The sequence below is a fragment of the Ornithodoros turicata genome, chromosome 3 (assembly GCF_037126465.1).
Source record: "Ornithodoros turicata isolate Travis chromosome 3, ASM3712646v1, whole genome shotgun sequence".
Taxonomy (NCBI): domain Eukaryota; kingdom Metazoa; phylum Arthropoda; class Arachnida; order Ixodida; family Argasidae; genus Ornithodoros; species Ornithodoros turicata.
Window position 1 is genome coordinate 104,822,086 of NC_088203.1, and position 15,900 is coordinate 104,837,985.

At 44.6% G+C, this 15,900-nt stretch overlaps 1 long non-coding RNA gene and 1 other non-coding gene across 2 annotated transcripts in view; one reads left to right on the forward strand and one right to left on the reverse strand.

The window, feature by feature from the left end:
* LOC135387608 (uncharacterized) overlaps nt 1-15,897 on the reverse strand; it is a 358,849-nt gene extending 342,952 nt beyond the window's left edge. Inside the window, exon 1 of the long non-coding RNA XR_010421233.1 lies at nt 15,565-15,897. This is a non-coding gene — a long non-coding RNA (uncharacterized LOC135387608). The remainder of the gene's footprint in view (nt 1-15,564) is intronic.
* On the forward strand, nt 13,358-13,429 carry Trnas-gga (transfer RNA serine (anticodon GGA)). The gene has a single exon. It is a non-coding gene; the product is annotated as a tRNA-Ser (tRNA).
* Nucleotides 15,898-15,900: the final 3 nt, after the last annotated feature.

Below are 15,900 nucleotides of genomic sequence, written 5' to 3' on the forward strand. Positions count from 1 at the left end.
AGGGGGTTGTAAAGACTAACGAACTGCCAACAACGAATTACTTTGATGTTGGCTGCCCTTCGTTGATGCAGCTAATCCAAAGGCGCAGGTTAACAGGATGCCGTATTAGCCGCTGTTGCTCCAGGATGTGTTTTTACCGTGATGAGATGGGAAATCAATTATAAAAGAGCGGGCTGTTTGATATTCAGGTGGATCCATCAGAATAAATAACCCCAGGCTGTTTCGGTACTTTTGATGTTTGAGTTTTGCTGCTGCTCTTTGTCTGCGGAAGGGCAGGTTTAAAGAGGCTGAGAACTTTCAAATTTTACTCACATGCACTTCAATGAACGTTTGGCAGAGGAGCCTGCCTAGTCTTCTTGAGGTTTTTATGAATTACTATAAATATTTTGTGGATGACGTGTTCGGGACGATTTAAGCGTCCATGCATGACATATCTCGTATGTTGAATCTATAGTATTATTCGGGAAAGGGCCGCGGTTGGGGTCCTAAAACACACACTTTATTCTGATGACGATGGACGACGATGATGGGGATGAAATCCCATTTCAATCTCCCAGAATATACGCTTAAAAATAAACGCACAAAATTAATCGCCGAAATATCCCCGTTTAAATATAAACGCTAAGGAATCCACGGTTAAGAATATATCGTTAAAAATAAATCGTTTCAGAATCCCCCGAAATCCACCCTAGAGTTGCTAGAGTCATGTGGTATGGCCCAAATCAAGGGAACTGCAAGCAAGGGGCTTAACCTAACCTCACAGGGCCAAACTATCCCAAACTAACCGAAACCAAACTAAACTAACCTAACATAACATGATATAACCCGGCGTAAATTGCAATCAGTCCGCCTCCGTGCTAGATGGTGAGGGGATTTTGAAACAGTTTATTTTTAATGGTGAATTATTAAACGGTGATCTCTAAGCGGGGATAGTAAGCGGTTTATTTTAGGAGATATATTTTTAACCGTGTATTGTTGAAGCGAATTATTCTTGAATGTTTCATTCTTAAACGTTTATTTTTAATGGTGGATTTCGGGGACCCCCCAACCTACTCTCTATCCGCCACGTGGAGCTTCGTTATATGATCTTGGAACTAACCGACGGAACGGTCTTCATATACATCACGATATGGCGGCGGGTGCACAAACTGGCCGGGAGACCTTCCAGCCCAAAACGTTTTGCCGGTGCCAGCAGCCCACTGCCAGAAGCAGTTGACCCGTTATCGGTGATGGTCGGGCAAAGTCGTCGGCTTCGAAGTTCCGGATTCCTTGAGGAAAGGGATTCGTTTGCACATTCACGAACATATTATGGTTCAAAAACGCAAGCTTTATTGTGATGACGATGTGGATGACGATGATGAAGATGAAATCCGTCTCACAGCATTCATTGTGTTAGTTGTCACACGTTTAACTTATCAAACAAAGAAATAGGCTCTATTATTATCATTTCCAAGATAATCTTAGCGTCTGGATGAGGGTGGATCCCGGAGTCACCGTAGTAATGATTCGTGAAACGATAAAAAAAAAAAAAAAAACGAAATTAATAAGAAATTTGAAGCGTGACTGTGACGTAGTATTCGTTCGTAAATAATTAGCGTGGTTTCAACAATGGAAACTAACATTAACGGAGCAGTGAATGTATTCTTCATTTCTGTAAATTTTTTTCTGCGACATATTTGCACGATAAACGACGTACGTTCTTGCACAAAAACAATGATCGCAGCGGGCCTACAGCGCTCGAGAGAGCTAGAGGTCTTTGATATGTACGTACCCTGGAACCCATCAACTCCGGTTGACGACACCTCGTGACGCTATGGGAACTGGATCTCGACAGGAGCGCTGATTGGAGGGCACGATGACTGAGAGTATACGACCGTGTACTCCCCGAAAAGTGAAGCTGGAAATTGGGGGGCAGCCGTGTGACGTCACCACTAGACTTCCGGTTTCGGTTTTACAGTTACCTGGAGTGCATAATCTCGGAATTTCTGGATAGATGCGATCATAGCGTCTCGAGGTGGTTTCCGACGTGGCGCTGGTGATGCAAAAATATCCATAGTACTATCGGCACAATCGATAGTCGTATGAAAATCGATCTATCGAAAACTATCGATAGCACTATCGATAGTCGGCTATATAAAAACTATCGGGGAGCAGATGAGGAAAAAAAAAGAAAAAGGAAACTGCCTCACTCTCTATACAAGTTTTACAATACAAGTCAGAGCAGCTTTCCCTCCGACGCTGACATTGAGCTTCTCATGCTGCTCAAAGCAACAGCAAGGTCACGTGATACTCTCTGCACTGGACTGACTGGCATTGCAGTCTCATGAGTGCGTACGGTTTTATGATGAACATCTTCTTTCGCAGCTTGCAGTGCATCATTCATGTGTTACAGCTAAATTCACGGAAAGAACCCGTGTCGCACGTGATCCCGTTTTCGTTGTCGCAGTGCCCAATGCGAAAACGGAGACGGCAACGGAAGCATCGATAGTGAGAACCAAGCTATCGACAGTAAAGAAAAACAAATGAACAGTATTATCGGTAGTCAATTATCGTAAAACTATCTATAGCTTTTCAACACTATCGATAGTACTATCGATAGTCAACAATCAATAGTTTTTAGACTATAGATGGTTTTTGACACTATCGATAGTCAATTTATCGATAGTTTTGCATCACTAAAGTCTCGGAGAAAACCTCTCTCCTCCCTTCCTTCTGCGCGCGTGCTGCGCATGCGCACTGGTAGAGGGAAGGCCTCTCTCTCTCTCTCTCTCTCTCTCTTCGGCAGCGCGGCGAACGGGCAACTCACCGGGGAGCAAGAAGGCTTTCGCAGCTGTGGTGGCTGTGTAGCTAGTTAGTGATAGTTAGTAACAGTTAATGATAGTTAGTGATAGTTAGGGGTGGATAGAGGTTACGATAGATTCTTTCGAAGAATCGTGCTTAGCGGTGATACAGGAGCGACCATTCGCGCACTTGAACATGGATTTTTTATTATAGTTTTTTCGCCTTTTATCGAAATTCATCAATCAAAACCATGCCGAATACTTTTGCAAGTGTAAAACTCAGAATATATAGTAAAATATAGAACATGGAAAATTAAGCTGTTTATCTAGATAGTACGAGCGTTTTAACGACACGGCTGGCTACAGCAGCCAAGAAACAGGTCACTTTCATCTGTATCTAAAGAAAAGGAAAATAATGGTACCTGTTGTTCCATCCAGGTTAATAAGTGAGGGCTTATGCTTGGTGTATGTCATCCTGAGGACCAATACTACATGGTGGTACATAGGAACTGCTTTGTACTAATAATAATTGTGCTATAAAAGGTATAATAAACCATTTCAGGAGGCTGACATCATGTAGTACACACGATTTTTCCGCTGTTCAAACGAAAAAGGTTACTTTGCTGTGTCCGAAAAATGCTCAGACTTCTGCCAAGACGTCCTCGCTGATGATGACATAATGATACTCGATAATGGAGCTCAACCTAAGCCAATGGAACCTACGACACGGCTGGCTGCAGCAGCCAACAAACAGGTATCTTTCATCTGTTTATAAAGAAAAGGAAAGCAATGGAACCTACTGTTCTTTCATTAGAAACTTTCCTGCTTCTACAACGACGCTTCCTTGCACAGCTGCAATATTCTTTCGCGTTTTAGCGGAGCCCTGTTTGCGAGTGTACATCGTTAACAGAGTCGTAACCATAACGTCATTCCGTTTATAGCGTTCTTTGTTTCTACAGGTTCGATCGGAATGGCCGGAACATACACATGTTTGCGCTGCGTAAGCCGCGTTTGCTCTTTGCTCGTTGAAATGCAAACATCCTGTCGTCGTGAGCAGAGATATTTCAGTCTTGAGGAGGGCCATTCGTTGAAAAGCGCGTGCGAAAGCGTGAGAGTTTACACCTGTGTTATTGTAACGGCAAGAGAAGAAACAGATGACGGGATTGTTGGAGAATACGAGCCAAAGCAAGGGGGTGGGGGTGGGGGGGTATATGTTTATTCACGCAAAAAGAAGAATGCAAGGCAAGGCGAATTATCAGACTTCCGTCTTTTTTGACATCGTTTTTTATCAACATATAAAATATGGAGGATGGCTTTCACGGTTCCTTTAAAGACTTTCTGCACTAAATCGACCAATGTAATATGCACATTCAAGTCAGGGCAAGGTTCTCTGCACTAGGACGCCCAGCGGAATTCGCGTTGAATAGTTCAGAAAACGTTGCCTGCAGCAAACAATATTTGCGCAAATCCTATTACAGTCTGCCTCGCAGGACGGAATACCAGACACCCTGTCAAAACTTTGTGCCTGTAAGGGGCGATGTCCTATAGCAGCCTGATCTTACGGAGGACGCCCTGCTCCAAGCTTCCGACACGTAAATAGACTTGTGAACAGCAGTAAAAATGAGAGAGAGAATAGAAAAACGTCGGCAGCTCTGGCGAGAGTGTGCTTGCCTACGAAATTAGTGGGTTTGGTCGTCTTTGTGGGGACGATGGACAAATAGACCTCTACCCAAGAAACGTCACCGTGACGTTCAGATGACGTTGGCAGACATTGTGAAACCGAAACAACGTGGACGGAGAACGAGGCCTGCTTGCGTGGGCCTTGTTGCGCGAGTGAGCAGCAACGTCAGCGCCCAAAAATATGCAATGCGCGTTAGTTTAGCAGACGACGGCGGCACTTTCAAATACATAGTCTCGAGCTGTTCGCACTTGGCAAGATGCACCGTTTTCTCTGTGGATTTCCTACAGGTTTTGTAGCTTTCCTTGGCGCCATACCGCTTGAAACCCCATGCAGAACCTGCTGATGGCACTATACTGTTGGTTGGATCGGTGGCCGTTTGGGCCCGAAATGGCGCTACGATCGACCTCGCACACTTCCCAGCATGCGCTTCGCGCTCCCACGAAACTACCGCGGAAATAAAAGAAGGGTTGGTTGCATAGTCTCGAAAGTGATTGTCGTAATCCTGTGCGGAATGTAGTTTGTATAGTACGACTTAGTACGACGCTTGCTTTGTAGAGAAACACCACGTGTACTCCAAGAGAAACGCGTACTGCTCAGGCTCTTGAACATAGAACTGCCCGGTAGCCATATTTAGAAAGAGCTACCGAACAGATAAAAGTCCTATACAAGTAATAATATGTAAAAATTACTCAACATTCCTCAAATATCCGATGTTATAATGCGGCTTTCCTGTAATTTATTTATTTATTATTTATTTTGCTATAGTGGTTCCAGTCAACTACGAATTGGGGGTGGTGTTGTATCATTTGACGGCATTTGTTTGTAAACAGTGGCGGGTGAGTCCGTGGCGAAGAGGTAAACATTCCTCCCGACGATATGCGTCTCGAAATTCTCCTGCAGAACATCGTCGCATGTACACGCAGATTTGCTGCACGTGCAGAACTACCTCTTATTATTGCTGACAAAATGGCGTAGACGCAGGCTATAGTTGGTAGATGAGCTCCATAATGTAAAAGCCTGAGTCTGTGTGGTGTGTGTCGTCCCTGTGTATATGCCGAGACCCAGGCTTTTACATTACGTAGTTCCTATTATTTTTATTATGGTTACCTTAGTCTCTCGTCGCCGCTTCGGTACCTCGCAAAATATATGCTAGCCGAAGAAAGAAATGGAAGTAAAGACGTGCAAGTCGTGGACTCGAATAAAAATATCTTATTTGGACACCTTGCCGAGCATTACAGTAATGTCCCTCGGGGGACATTTAGAGGTATATTGAAATAAATAAATAAATTACAATGTTCACGATGAAAGTCACTGAAAAGGTTAACCAGCTGTCTGACTCGAACCCACATCTTCTGGACTACCGGTCCAGGGCTCTACCAATTGAGCTAAGCTAACACGCCTTCTCAGCGACTTCCAGGGTGCGTCCATCTGAAGGGACAAACCAGTCACTCTCTCTCACTCATCCTCCTTTCACTCTTACATTTTTGCACACTCATACATACGACAGGGGTCGACGCAAGCGGCAAATGTTGAACATGAGAGAGGCTGGAACAACATAGAAGGGATAAGCGGCGCGGTTCATCAACGTTATTTCTTACGCTGTTTGTCATTACAGGCGCCCAAACGACGGTCACAACAAAATCTTCCAATTCAAGGGACGCTTTATTCCATTTATCGATTCTCGCGACAACATGGCTGAAAACTGTTCGCAGTTGTGGCATGTTTCTCATCGATTCCGAAGTTTTAGATCGGATAATAAAAAAAAAAGAGAAAAAGAAAAGGAAAGAGTTGAATGCTGCGGAGTTTATTCGCGACAAGAGTGTGTTTCTTTCCTCAGTCACGAGTTTATCCCCCGAGTATGTATTGACGAATTGATCCGAAATGTTCGTTGCCCGAGTGGAGCACACTCCTTGTGGCTGCTGCTTCAAGTGTGCACTTTCAGTTGAGAAAATGGATTGAAGTGTGTTCGTGAATAGGGAGATGATAGCCGTGGACAGCATCGATTGATTTATTCCGCTACCCTTTTGCATCGACCAGTCATGGACCTGGCAATGTCCAGCGAACGGTATACTCCAACAACGATAAGCCAATTTCTGCGTTATCCTCTTTTTCGCCCAACACCCGCATCCGGGGCACGTTTGTAAAAAGAGGCGTTCATTCAGCTTCGGTCTCGGAAACACATCGACAGAAAGTGTAGCACAGACGCTGAGTCGCGGTTTCTTTCTCGCCATGTTTCAATGCACCGACACAGGTATTTTTGGAGTCCACCATTTATCTCAGCATTACACTCTGGTCACTGCTTTATCCAAGTTCTCCAATACTGTTCAATAGTGTTGACGTTTCCTGTTTTTTTTTTGTTTTTTTTTTTTTATTAGGATGTACCATGACTGACTAGTATTGCGGTCGCTCAAGGTACACGAGAAGTGCAAGCGTGCTGCAACCGATAATCAAACAATTCTCTCTACAAGGTGTTTTTTTTTCACCTGTACCAAATTTAAAAAAAAGAGGAATTGCATTAAGACATTTTTCAATTTTGTCATTAGCTTGCCCCACTTGGCGGCCATTAGGAACGAGGTTGCCTGTGCAGTGAGAGGGTGGGCAAACAAACAGCAATATCGTAATTATTTTTTTTTAAATTAGATAGTTTCAGGGAAATGTGAGATAAGTAAAATTGGAGGCAGTCATTAATGAAAGCGTCCCTGTTTCCTTAAAATTTTGAAACGCACATGAAGATTGCGACTGCAAAATTCTGCTATGCAAATGAGCCGCCACCGAAATCACGCACATCAGAAGCGCAGAAAAAGACTTCGCCTGGAGCTTATGTGGGCTACAGATCAGTTTATCTGGCCGGCAGATCAGCGCCTACTCCAATCAGATTTATTGCTCCAAAGCACGTGACCCTCACTCTGACGTAGAATGAACACTGCTTTCCCCGCGGCTGAGACGCTCTTCGTTTCGGTTTCGGCTCGTTTGCACAGCGGAACTTGGCAATTGATATCTCAATGTGAGGGGGGGCGTTTCAGGATTTCAAAGAAACAGAGTCTCTTTATTTAATGACTGCCTCCAATTTTGCTATCTCAGATTTTCATGAAAGCAGCTAATGGAAAAGTTAATTAAATATATATGTTAATTAGCCACCTCACTGCACAAGCAACCTTATTCCTAGTGGCCTCCAAACAAGGTGCAAAAGCTAATGACAAAATTGAAAGTGTGCTGATGCAATTATTCTTCCTCGGAAATTTTGGTGCAGCTTAAAAAAAAAAAGAACAAGAAAGAAGAAAGGAAAACAAATTGTATAACAACAGAACACTAGGAGGGCAATTTGTTCGATCCATTGCAAACAGCTTCGCAGTTGTATCTGGCCTCGAATCATCATCATCATCGGCATGCCACTGCAGGAAATACAATCAGATAAAACATTGCAAAACGGCTGATAGAGCAGCTGTTTCGTAAGACATCTCCCACAGTTCAGATACGCGCGTGTCACAAATTTGTGACGAATGCCGGCGGAACTCTCCAAGGAAAAATGATGTAGCCCCAACATGGGAAACCTCTCCGTTTCAACATGGACGGAGCCTTTTTTGACGGCTTGCATGCATCATTCGGGTCCCGGGAGTGCTGTGGAAAAGCAAATATATGTGACAGGGATATTATGCGCGACCTCTATACACAGTCTTGCAAGGTCGACTGGAGAAGAACATTTGTCAGAGTTAAAGTCAGGCGGAGAATATCGGGTTCCTCGCGTCTAAACGATGTCTTTATAGTACCCGCGCGCTATTATTGTAGAACAGTACGAGAGGGTCCCGAGACGAAGCATCGATGAAGTCGCTACACAGTAGATTCATTACGACTTTCTATCACTCGTTTGAAGCTTCTGGACGTCGTGTCATAGCGAGTTTAAGTTTCTGACACGTCCCTTGAAGCCGTCATAATCATAATCTGCTTTTTAGCTAACGTATTTCGCTGGTTCTGTAACTGTCCATGCGTCACCGGTCCCGCACACTAATTGCTATGCACAGTGTAAGCGGCAAATTCGGAAGCATTAATACTGGAGATAATGTGTACATACCGAACTGTGATGCAATACGCGAGACTTTGGAATGGATGGCACATTAAATTGCCGCGGGGAGCAAGGGGGCTGCATGAACGTGTTCATAAAAAATGCGGCTTTTACTAGCACGAATAATAACTGTCTTTAGGGACCGCCGCAGCGTACAGCGTTAGGTCCGTGAGTGAATTATGTTGTACTTGCGTATACTTATGTAATATACTGGTGGGGGCACGGTTAGTTAAAATCTCTTGTCAGTACTTAGCCGGCCCGTATTACCTCGATTGCGCTTGAAAGTGTTGCGATAATATTGTATTTGAAGGTAGACCATGGGTACTGCACGTGTTTCTTACTCAAAAGAAATAGTCTTGCAACACCTGGAGATTTGAGATGCGGTAAACCACGGGGTGCTGATGTTAGACAACCGTGTTCCCTACCGTACATTCAATGCAACCTAATTAGCTTTTGTAAGCTAATGTAAAACGCGAAGCTAATGTGTTAATGCGAAATGTATAACGTATTTAGCTTGAGTCGCGGAGGACCAAGTTATAAGATTCTCAACCGTACACGAAACCACAGACACGACACCAACCCAAACGTCGTGGCAGCAGAAATCCCGTTTGAGTGACCTTTCCTCCCTTCGTTTCTGTCTTCTAATAAATAGATGCCCCCCCCCCCCCCCCCGTGTACACACAGATCGCCTACGGATCTCATGTACCCCACACAGTTCTGCTTTATCACTGGGTACGCAGTTACCATAATAATAATATTGCGATATGCCAAATCACTAGGCGTACTATAAAATACCAGTCAATAACAATTTGAGTACCGTATCGACGTAGCAAAAGCCATCAAGCGCAGAACGCCACGCGCGCAATAAAAATCTACGTTTCCGCTTCCAGCTCATGGCTGGCCAGGCCCATAACAAAGCCCCCCCCAAAAGTAACCACCTTCTTCACTTGCCTCAGATAAAGACAGTCCCTATAACCTGGCACAAAGAACGATAGAGACACGATACCGTTTCCTTCGGAATGGTTGTGATCTTCCGAGACATAAAGAGCTTGCTTTGGTATTGCATCGTATCCGGGAAACTCTAACGGGTTTGGAACTTCTTATCCCCAGTAGGGCATCGTTATCTGGGGCTAATGTTTTCGCCTGAATAGCGACGCTGTTCAAAGCTCTGCGTTGATGTTCATTGAGGTGGAAAGGTTTAGGACCGTAGATGATGATTTTTGGTCGCAGCAAATAGTGCGGTCATTCCGTCTGGTTGGCCATCCCACCCTGGTTGGGTAGCACCGACTTACCTTAATCGTAGCCGTAATTTGTGAAATCGATGTTCGCGTGTACCTATGGAAAAGTGGCCGCTTCAAATACTCTTGTCCAAAGGTAGTATTCGAACCAACGGATAAGACGATAATTACGTTAGCTTTTGTCTTTCTTTCTTATGCCGTGTCATCATGACTAAATAGCTGTGGCTAGCCGTGAGCGGTGTAGAGACGTCAAGAGATGGAGAGAGAGAGAGAGAGAGAGAGAGAGTATAGGAAGAAGGAATGGGAGAAAGAGAGGACTACAACGCGTAGACGACTACTATTGTCTTGGAAGACAAGGGCACACACAAAAAAATAACGCTTCTTGCGTGTACCTGCATTCTGTTGCACATCTTTGTTTTAGCGCTTTTACCCTTGTCATTATACTCAAGCCAGCACAAAACCTGACACGAACAGCCTGAGACATTGTCACGTTGTTGCAGTCACATTACTTTGGTTGTGTTCTTGTAAGATTTCATTTTATTCTAAGGAATAGCAAGCCGGCTCTTTGCCCTGCTAACTTTTCCTTTTTTTTACCTTTCTTAATAAACATACCCCCCCCCCCCCAAAAAAAAAAAGCTTTTCTGCTCTGCAACGAGCAGTGGAATTCGCCATGAGTGTCATGCAGGTGATTCGATGTTTCAAACGAAATCTCTTTGTCATGAACAGACTCGAAACTACTTGATTTTTTCGATACGATCAACCATGTTTCAGCGCTTTTATTACTGTCGGTTGTTCTTTCTTTCGCTGTTCCGCATGGTATCCTATGCGGCGATGAGGTCACCGGTAATGCTCATGTGAGATGTTTTCGTCGCCATTTCTAGAAGTCACCACAGTGTCAGGGACAAGAAATTCCTCATATTTAAGCAAAATATGAGAAACAGCGAATTCGACATTATTTTCACGCAGAGGCGCATTTATAGGGGGGGGGGTCAGGATGTCCCGGCCCCCTCCGCAATTTCTGTCTTCACATGGTGTTTAATTTACCTAGATGGTGTATCTACGATGTTGGCCAAGGCTGAAACCTCCTCTCAGAAAAATCCTGGATCCGCCCCTGTTTTCACGTATCTCCATGTCACATCGCCATTATCTCCTGACCAGAGATCCTCCCGGAATCATTCTCAGAAAGTTTATGAACGCATCGTGTCGAAACATTGCGACGAAGGTGCTCAATTCTCGGTTCTGCTTTCGCTTTCGACAACAGTAACGCGTAATCTAAGTTCCAGCGCCCCGTCGGAGGAGAAACTGTCCCAAGGTAATGTACTGCAGCTGATATGATCTGAGCTAGCTGATTTCTAAACGAGGGCACGTCCAAAGTCCCGTCAACAACATTGGGGGACCGTCTGTTTACACAGACCAGTTCTGTCTTTTGGTTGGTGCAGCCCTCGCAGGGCTGGTTGTTCAAAGCAAACGGTTTGTACCAAGACGTGAGCTGGGTCAGGAAACGCGCCTGGGCTTTCCTTGGCCGAACGAAATTACGGTTTAGTTTCTGCTTCTCGCCTGCTGATCCTTTGGTTTTGCTTTCCACGCTTTTGTAACTGCTCTCTTCTTTGAGAAGTTACAGCGGTCGATGAGTCGGCTTTGGTCGCGATGTAAATCAAAGTGATTAGTAATACATATATGTAGATAATGTGATATTTTGACATTGAAACAGTAAGACATATATATTCCTCATGAACACAGAGTAGATATCGATTCATACTCGCATGTGGCAAATTCGATTGAAGGATTGAGACGTACACTCGTCATCATCTATTGTTGTTGTTGTACACTGGCTGAACATGACATAAGAACAAGTTTACTGCGACGTTTGGACGACCATGCGGGCGTCATCAATCTTGTTCTTGTTCATCAACTTTGTCCTCATGTTATGTTAAGCCAGTGTATGACTCAATCATTCATCATGTCTCCTGGCTTTTGGTCGATCTTCAGAAATTCGATTCTTAGCGCAAACTGGGAGAAGCAGAGAGTTCAGAGATAATTATCGCGAAGCAAGACCCGAGACAAGGAGTACAGACAAATTCTGTTTTTTTTTACTTCTTCTTACCCGGGTCTTATTTCGCAGTCATGCACCAGCGTGTCAGCACCATTTCGCTTTTGTCGAGATAAATATCGTTATATTTGTTTGTCTCTGCTAGACCTTTTAACGTACTGACAGTAAATATATAAATAAACGGAAGGATCACGCACAATGTAAAACCCCCGTGACTAGGGAACACGAAGGGACAGACACAACACGAAGTCTGTCTGTCATTCTCTGTTCCTTCGTGTTCCCTGGTGTCGAGGTTTTACATTGTGCGTGATCTTTCCGTTTATTTATTTATTTACTGTCAGTACATTAAAAGGTCTAGCAAAGACAAACAAATATAACAATATTTATCTCGATAAAAGCGAAATGGTGCTGACATGTTTAATGAACAGGAGGTGGCGTCCACGCAGGGAGAGGTCAGCCAGACCTATGTCGGCTTGCTACGCCCTTGTGGAGCCAAAAAAAGAAAAAGAAACAGCCAGCTTCGTCGCAGTGGAGGCGAGTGCCCAGGGTCGCAGTTCTCAGGTTACAGAGTAACCCTCAGCTGGGCGTCCTGTATAGGTATTGCAGGAAAGCCCTTGTAACGGCTCCCACAGGGTTCGGTACTAGGGCCGTTACTTTTCGTAATATTTTTAAACGATCTTTATATACAACTCAATATAGACAACTTTATAGACAACTCTATCCTACAATGTCGCTCTTCTGCAGACGATTGTATGGTGCACTCTAGAATTTTTGACGAGGGTGATCAGGTGAATATGAACATCTGTCTGCGTTTGATCTCCGCTTGGTGCGAGTGGCAGATGGTTTTAAACGTCGCTAAATGCGTCCAAATTAAAATCACGACCAAGAAAACACAATTTTTCTTTACATGTAAGATCAGTGATACAGCGCTCAAAGAAGTCCGAGAATATCCGAGTACCTTGGGGTTATTATTACGTCAAACCCCAAGTGATCCATGCATACTGAAGCAATTCTAAGGCATTGCGCAAGCTTTGGTACTTGCGTAGAACGATGAGACGTTCTACTCCTCAGACGAAGCTCACTGATTACATGCCATTGGTACGTCCTCTACTAGAGTACGAGGACGTCTTCTGCGATCCCCACCAACTTACATATATGTAAGTACTTACAGGGCATGTGCAGAGAAAACCTTAGTTAAGATTGACGCATAATTCGTATGCCAAAGACTCATCAGCGCTGTACGAATATGGAATTCCGTAAACAACGAGATTTGGCCCAGGCAGACCAACAATTAGGGACGACACAGACAAGTAAGCCTCAAACGCCCAGACATTAACGAATGCAAACAACTCAGGGAAAAGAGGTGCTGACGCCAGGAATCGAACCTGGGTCTTCTGATTGTTTACGTCGTTTACAATCGCCCTGCCTCGTGTCTGAATGAGAGAGTGAGTGAGAAAGATGTAAGAGAGAATGGGAATAGCGTGGTTGGTTGTCCCCCCCCCCCCCCCCCCGTACTTGAGGCACTCAATGGCTCAAGGGGAACGGCGTGCTGGTGTGGTGTAGCGGCTAGCATATCTGACCGGAAATCAGAAGACCCGGGTTCGATTCCTGGCGTCAGCACCTCTTTTCCCTGAGTTGTTTGCATTCGTTTTATGGATTTCCCTCGTTGGTTCTTCCGAGAAAACTCAAGCGACTGAAATTCTTGAATAGCATTGTTTACGATAAGGTGGGGATACATTTCGACGATCATTTGGCATATAACTCCAGTCGCTAGACAAGACAGAAACACGGCAAGTTCATCTGTGAGCTTCGTTCGAAGAAGAATGTACTGTATTTCTCATTTTTCCCTCGCACAGTGCAAGAGTGGAATGATTTGCGAGCAGATGTTACAGAAATTTCTTGTTGCATCCTCATTTTCATTGGCTATCGAACCTTATCTTAGTATTCTTGCTGAGTGAGTTTAGGTGTCCCGTTTTCGTTCTGCCCTGAATAGTATTCCTGTTGAGTGAACTTACGTGTCGTCTTATCACCATGCTAATGGTTCATTGTTAAGCTTTTTCTTATTTTTTTCCCCTGCAGAGTTGTCGTTGACTATGTCTATGTGCATATCTTGTTCTTACCTAGCTGCATTGGCTGTCAACTGACTGCCGGCAGTATTCACAAATAAAAATAAGCGTGATTGAGAATGGCTTTATGGTACAAAAGAAAGCAACTGGTAGCGCAACAATGTTCATTAGGTCTGTTCACAGACTATGGATTTTCATCCGGTTAATTGGTGGTATTTCATGAATTAGGGTGTTGCTAATTCTACTAATGATTCGATGTCCAAGGATTATGTCTTCTTCTTTGCATGAGCAGCCGAGATGGAGTTACAGCGGCGTAGAACATCCTCAAGCCCGTTCCAAGCATTAGGGAATAGCAAGCCCACACCGTGGCTAACCTTTCCCTTTCTCTTACTTTGTATTAAATATATCCCCCCCCCCCTCCATCAATATACACAGCGTAAAGCCCGAGCCCGTGCAGAACCTTACCGTATGACGCGTAAAATTCCGCTCAAAATCTTAGAGGGATATCATAAAACAAGCAGTATACTCAGTGCTCTTGATCTTTACGGCCGTAACGCCTAATGTTCTGGAACATGCACCGAAGGAACATTCAGGGTCACTGTATGTATAGGATTCTACTGCTTGAAGAAAACGACGGCAAACGGAGACACGCTGAAGCAGCGAGAAATGGTTTAGTTGAAATCAATAGTTTTATTTCGAAGGTCATTCCAGGGCCGTGAACCCCTATGTCTGCAACTGCTGTACACTGCCAAGTCGTTACTACGTCTGGTGCGTCAATACTTTCAGTATAGTGCATGTCTAGCTTTCGAGCATGCAAAGCCCCAATTATGCGATATGCGTGTGCAGTAATGAAGATTTCACACACGAAATCCGCATTTCAGAAATAGATGATGAACAACAATTACAGATGCACGGCCTATTTTGCTTTCGTGATGACGTACTAGTCTCGACACAAATTTATGGCACGCGCAAGCGGTATACGTCATCGTTGGCGAGCCCTAGCGCCAGGAGGAATTGCGCGAGCTCATGTGCTATACACGGAGAGGTGGACGCACGATATCGCACTCGTGCGATACCGAAACTACCACGATGCCCCGCGAGAGCTCACACTTCCACCCCTCCCGAAGCAGTAAGCTTTCGCTAGTTGAAGAAAAACGAAGACCGTTTCCGTAAGGGTTTTGCTCAGACCTGTACCATGAGGTGAGGCTCATTCATAAGGGTCGCAACAGATAGCTGCAATGAGCCTATCCCAAGCAGCAAAATGTACTGAAAGTCGAGTGCAATAGGGGTGGACGGGTAGGTTGAAGGTCTTGAACAGACTCGTGAAACTAAAGAACATTGATAAGACACATACCGTCCACCCATATTGCACTCGACTTTCAGTACATTGTGCTGCTTGGGTCTCGTACTTCGAGGACAGATAATACATGAAAGAGTGCGACGCTGAAGTTCTTACGAAGTTATCAACACGTTGTTGGAATAAGCAATCATATTTCGTAACACGAACAGCAGTAAAATAGCAGAAACGCAAGCAGGCCACCGAGCGTGCTTCAAAAGCCTGAGCATGGGAGAAGCCGGGCGGACGGCACAAGCGGCTTGTGTCATCCGTACCGATTCGCTGCCCCAGGTTCAGGCTTTTCTCCTCAGAAAGCGAGCGGCATGTGACGCATAATATAGGAATAACCTTACCTTATTCGAAACCATGATATCCGGAATAGATGAACCGCAACACTTTTACAATGCACTATCCAATCTCACTTTCAGGCACACACAATAAAGTTCCGGCGCAGGGATCCCACCCGTCGCACAACGTGACCTGAATGTCACCCAACATAGCGGCTCATGGATGGCAACACTGGCAAGAAAGACCTTGAGGAAGACGACATACATTCCTCTGGAAGCTACGTGACGACTATGAAGTTTCATATAATCCTTGAGCGCAATAGGCTCCTCAAAATTCAACACCAGACGCCACACACGCGCCGACATAACCGCTTCATAACTGCGAGACTGAACAACCAGTTC